The sequence below is a fragment of the Lytechinus variegatus genome, chromosome 1, assembly GCF_018143015.1.
Source record: "Lytechinus variegatus isolate NC3 chromosome 1, Lvar_3.0, whole genome shotgun sequence".
Lineage (NCBI taxonomy): Eukaryota > Metazoa > Echinodermata > Echinoidea > Temnopleuroida > Toxopneustidae > Lytechinus > Lytechinus variegatus.
Window position 1 is genome coordinate 29,079,162 of NC_054740.1, and position 6,337 is coordinate 29,085,498.

The 6,337-nt window shown below is 38.1% G+C and overlaps 1 protein-coding gene across 3 annotated transcripts in view; it reads right to left on the reverse strand.

The window, feature by feature from the left end:
• The window catches only part of LOC121410586 (major facilitator superfamily domain-containing protein 6-like), a 55,472-nt gene extending 52,262 nt beyond the window's left edge, over nucleotides 1–3,210 (reverse strand). For 2 of the 3 annotated variants that reach the window (XM_041602772.1, XM_041602790.1), the window contains exon 1: nucleotides 1,005–1,726. The gene's annotated coding sequence lies outside the window, so the exon portion shown is untranslated. Of the gene's footprint in view, nucleotides 1–1,004; nucleotides 1,727–3,034 lie in introns of those variants that run through there. The other variant, XM_041602781.1, reaches the window with a different exon arrangement.
• Between the last annotated feature and the right edge of the window lie 3,127 nt (nucleotides 3,211–6,337).

Below are 6,337 nucleotides of genomic sequence, written 5' to 3' on the forward strand. Positions count from 1 at the left end.
ACCATGGTAACGTCATTGTAATATTACCATACGGCCATGTGTCTTGAACTCGCCCCACAAAAAGGTGGTTTACGCTTTTTCAATTTTCATTCTGTTTAACATACGATATCTCGGTTGAACGGAAATGTATTGTCATAAAATTGGTATCATTTTAAAACTGAATATAAACTCTATCATGTCTAAAAAAAAAAAAAAGAATTAACGCAATGGCATTTAAATTCCCGACACCGCGATTGATAGAAAAAAAATGGCGAGGGTGCTTGGTCGAGGAGGGGGAAGCGGTATACACACAAAGTCTATGGGAAGGTCACGTTTCATATTTTAAACATGAATAACTTTGGTATAGAGGGGACGAGAGACTTAATTTTAGTCTTATTTTTAAGCTTGAAGTGAGTAGTATAATAATCCAGCACTCTTTACAATCTATTTCAATTAACTAACTTTAATTAGCGACAGTTAATTAAGAGAAACCCTGAAATTCTATGCAAAACACACTTAAAAAATTATTGCATACGAACAATAATTATGGCGTGATTTTTCGGCCGAATGGAGACGTATTAATATGAAATTGGTGTCATTTGAAAGCGGAGTATAAGCTGTATTCATGTATTAGAGCTTATATGCTTATCAATTTGTGTCATTTTGCTCGATAAAAATTAACAAAACGGCATATCGCCATATATGATTTTACCGTCTCGATCTTTACTGCAAGATACATCCATCATGAGATAGATCAATCATACTCATGGTAAAACCATTTTTTACTAAGTATTTTAAAGATATAGTATTTTGCAAAGGTATCACAGTCAAACAAGATATGAAGCCTACTCCAAACCGTTTAATGGTATTCAGAATGAATTGCCCAGACTCTCAGTATGCATGCCATCTGCGTGTTTATATTCTGTGATTGCCATATCACACTTCAGAAGTCGATTTGGCAATTTACTTAGTAAATAATTCGAGATGATAGTACAAATATAAAGATGAATGGACATATATCTCACCTTTTCGTCAAATATGCATGGCGCCTCATAATACTCCAGTCAACGGAACGCCAATGCATTCTTAATTTTGTTGAAGCCATTCATTGATTTCCTCATCCATACAGATCATAACAATAAAGGTTCTGACCTCAAACGGTACCATTGAATGTATTATTGATCATGTCATGCATGCGGATTATGGCTATACACGAATTATCATTACTCACACAATGTTGTTTTTCCTATGCAGCATACGGGGACAGCATATCAGATTTATTACGAAATACAGTTGCATAATTATGGTAAAGGAGGAAACTAATGGTCACAAATATGACCTAGGCAATTGTGTTGAAGTAGCTAGGGCCTGTATGATAAACCGACTATTTGGCGCGATAAAGGGTGTCTTTAAAAACCTCTGAGCGGAAAGAGTATCATCAGTAAACCGAATATTATTATAAAGGTTTGATACGTTTTCTATGATGGTCGACACCTGAGATCATAATGGCATAGGGATAGGAAGATTATCCACCAGAGAGGGGCAATAGTTGTTTCTCTTTTCATTCCGATCATCCTGTTGCCGAGGTCGACTGGGACTTTTCGATTACCTTTTGAGTTTTGTTTAAAGTTTCGAACCATGTCTCATACTTATCATTGTTCAGTGCTCCATTCAGCTTTGCAAAGCGCCTTTTGTATCTTTATACTGTTTTATTTACCCCCATTTAATCCAACTACCAACGATCCCACTGTGCCCATAGTTACGCTTTCGTTCTCCTTTGTCTCTCTTTTTTTCTGTCAGTTTAATATCAATGTTTTTCAAACTGCTTAATCAACCTCACGCCGTACCACCTGCAACCAAATGTTTCCCTTTTTCTGGTTATCTTTGCAAGGTTGGATGGAGTTTGCCTTTTATTGTATATATTTATTAATCATATTTCATAGATACCGGTATATAATATATATAATCATAATGATAATAACATATGATTTGTATAATAGCGCACGTATCCACCTTGCTAGGTGCTCAAGGTGCTCATATATTACCACGGCTAAGCTAGTCTACCGATTCTGGTGTGCACAGCTTTTTGAGAAATTACCAATTTACCTCGCCTGGGTCGAGTGCAGCACAGTGTGGAATTATTTCTTGCTGAAGGAAAACACACCATGGCTAGGATTCGAACTCTCTGTTTGAAAGGCAAGAGTCAGAACCACTAGACCACGACGCGCCCGTATGTATATATATATATACGTGTACAAACATTTCTAATTCAGCCATTGAATGTTTTGATGCCTAATAAAACCATTATCATTATCATTATTAAGAATGCAGAAAAATAACCCTCTTCTCAAGTTATTTACTTTATTTTGATTATTTTCTCTATTTATTTAAAATCATATAGGCTAACATGAAAAAGGTATAATCGCCTCTCCCCAGTGCACGGGGTAATGAGCCCAAAGAATTAGAGGGGGAAAGATATGGCGTGTCGGGGAAAAAAATATAAAGTTATCGCGAGCGAGCAAACGTAAACATTTTGATTACAAAAATCAATTTTTGTGACAGAGTTTGACAATATGTATTCAGAAAATCACATGATATTTCCTTTTTTCCATGGTCGTTATTTATTTTTGAGGGGAAAATTAAGTACCCCGAGCCCCTCCCCATCTATCTGTACGCCAGTGCCACTCAGTGCCGCCCAAAATTTTATGATCAAATTAATGTAAAAGCCAGAAATCAATGTTTATATAACCAAGACTTAAGCAGTCGAAATTGCTTATAAATTTTTAGCAGATGTAAATGTATGATAATACAGCAAAGCATAATAGTTATAATCAGTTATGATAATGGTTGCGTGTATTAATTATCAATCGCGCAGTCGCGCTTAATCTTAGCATGTACCATAGAACAATATTTACGCGACCGCTCTTATCTTTAACAAAAGTGAATAACATATGTTATGTAGGCAAACGGTGTTTAAAAAATGCAATACCAAAGTACATGCACGCAAGGTAGAATATCCCATACAGATTATATGGCATATACATTAAATGCTCACCTCAAATAATCGAATCTTGCAGTGACACACAATTATTTCCTGCGGAGTTCCAGTAATTCGATTCGTTGGAATCTGGGCATTCAGATACACAGCATCCAGATATTTTATGAGAGAGATGCGATGGCAATCCTTACTCTGCGGCCCTTGATAATGATATGACCATGAACTTTAGTAAGAGAAGTTGCGGCGAGTGGATGTCGCGCCATTCTGAGCGGGTTTACAATTCCCCAGCCGGCTGTCATACGTCCCTCCCCCTATCCCCCACCCCCTCTCCCGATCTCACACACTGTTTTAACATGTTTTATTAAGGATTTCATTCCAATTGTTTACAATGATATCACCCCTTGCTAAGAATATAGGTCTAACACTTAAACAACATCAACATTTATCAATTACATATTGCATAAGCATAGGGAATGGTTCAGGGGCGTCGATCCATTTTTCAGATGGGGAGGGGCAAAATCATGAATCAACGTCCCAAAGGCGCTCGATCACACAAAGCAAACAACCCCCTCCCACACACACACACACACACACATACACCCTCATAGGCCTATATGGGGGTGGTCTTGTAGAGAGAGGGCGAGAGAGAGACTCATGAGAAAGTGACACATAAAAATATTTATTTCACCAACAATTTAATCAACAGATTAATGCGAGCTGAAGTTTTTGTATACTGACCTGAAAGCCGGAAAAGGTACCTGTTTAGGACTGTAGTAACTCACGAGGATATACACATCTCACTACACAGATAATGCAAGTGCCGAGAACGAGCTGAAATTTCTTTATGCTCTGACCCGAAAGCTTGATATTCTAAGTATTTTGGTACCAATGATTGAGATGGGTATCCAAAACAACATAGATGCGAGCGCGAGCTGAAAAATTTGATATTTCGATCTGAAAAAATTGACAGTTTACTGGACGTTTTTATTGAAGAACAAGATATATATCCAACAAAAGATTATTGCAAATCGAAGCAGGAGTTCTTTTGAGGTTTAGAACTGAAAGCGGGACATTCCATTCACCTATTTAATCATTAAAAGTATGGGTTTTCGAAATGATGCGAAATGATGCGAGCGCAAAGCGCGAGCTGAAATTTATTATATTCCAATCTGAAAAGCAGACATTTTGAGCACAATTTTAAATAAAGAACGAGTTTTGTATCTCAATCTCGCTTGCTGTTATCTGCGTAACCTTACAATCTTATTTTATTTTTGCACATGCGGAATTATTGGGAGGGGGGCAAAACGATATGTTTGCCCCCCATATTTTCATGGGTGGGGCGATCGCCCATCCCCCTGCTCCCCTCCCCCTTTGGTTCGACGCCTCTGGAATGGTCTATTTGAATGCTTCATTAAATTGGGATTTGAAAAGTCCGGGATTATTTCGTGATCAGAGAGTACTGGGGAGGGAATTTCAAAGGGTAGGGCACTATAAGAGAAGAACCTTTCGCCATGCGTCTTAGTACTTAGACTAGGTACTGGATTTGTTGAATTGGTGTCCTTGAGGGGGTGTAAGGAGAATCAAGTTCAGAAATATATTGAAGGGCAAACCTAAATGGTCCAAATCAATTCATTTAAAAAATTTTTAACCAGATTCTTTTTTTCCAACTTGTTGATAGCGTGAACAATATAGGAAAAATTGATTTGCAGTAATACCGAGATTTTTAAGGAAAAAAAGTCACAGGCTTCATTTTGTCCATTTAAAAAAATGGATCCACCCTAAATATTCCTTTACCAAAAAGATTAATGTCGAAATCGTTTTACCTCTTTTACAAATATTTTGATTATTAAATATAATAGGATTATAACCTCCCCTTCAGAGTATCGATATTTCTTCAAGTCTTGCCAAGCCTTCATCATTTGTGAGTAAAATTTGGAGTATTTTTACATTTAATTTTGAAGTGTCAAAGTCACACAGAAACAGAAATCTCCTCCAGCTGATCGAAAACAAAGATCAATATACAACTTCCATCCTGCATCCCGTTCTCCATAAAGTAATCGCCTAAGCCTCATCATGGACCTATAGGTCCATAGCCTCATCAAACATTCAGACAAAAACAACTTAAAATTCATCATTTTAAACCTCCTTGTGGGTAATCCTGGTACATTATATTTCTCTTTTTCTCTCACCCTCACACACAAACACCTGCACACAAACTCCTTCAACCTCACACACACACACACATTTTTTTTTTTTTTTTTTTTAAAAACCTTCAACCTCACACACACCCACACACCCTCACACACACACATTCTCTCTCTCTCTCTCTCTAAATATATCTCATCCCCTCCACGATTCCACATCTCACACTCTCTCTCCCTCCCTTTCACAAGTCATGTTTAGCTTCATAAGGTTATCATTATGGCTGTCCTATCTACCCCCAAACAATCTCTAGAAACCGTCTTCAAGGGAATAAACCATCACTCCGTTCATTTGTGTCGGTCAAAACGCAAACATGCATGAAACGCTGAAAAAAAATACCTATAGACTTAATCATTGTCGAGAACCATAAATGCATCAATCAATGATTCGACGTTCCGATTCCGATAAGATCGTGACCTTATAACATCATCGTTCTCTGGTGTGTTCTGTGTGGTGGGTGGGCTTGAAATAGGGGAAAACGTTGTGACGAGTGAAATAACTGTGTTTTGTTGCATTTTTGTTTCTACAGCCGAACAAATTGGATTTCAATGCATCATATACTATATGGGGTAAGTCTTTTGTGATTTCGAGCGACATGCGGGGTGTCGATAATAGCGTAGGCCATTCCGCATACGCTCTCTACAAAGCACAAATTCCTCTGAAAACGCAAGTCAAATCACAATGGACAGATTGGAGGTCATTGTCGAAAGTTATTGCAAGTACATCGTTCCCGGGGGTGGGGCACTTACATTGACGCGTGGATATACCGGGCGCAACCACGCTTAAAAGGGGACAGAGAGGGCAAGTAATACGTTTAGGCCTATGTAACGTTATAAGGGTGTCAAAAACGATGTTTAAAATACTGGGGGGAAAATAGATATATTTCCAATACTTGTAGGGTTTTACAAGCCAAATACTTGTTAAGAGATGCATTTTTCATAATCTGGAAAAGACTTGCTTCCCTTGTTCAGGCTGCTTTTCGAAGCCCCATGGTCGTGCCTGGTATCCACACATCAATGGAAGTGCGCCCCCCCCCCCCCCGGAATTCGAATCTAATCCCCCATTTCTGGGGAAAGTAAAACATAATGCCCATTTATTTTGTGCTAGAGGCATATCGTTTGTGTGGAAGGAGTAAACAAAAGAAAAAAAAACCCGCAA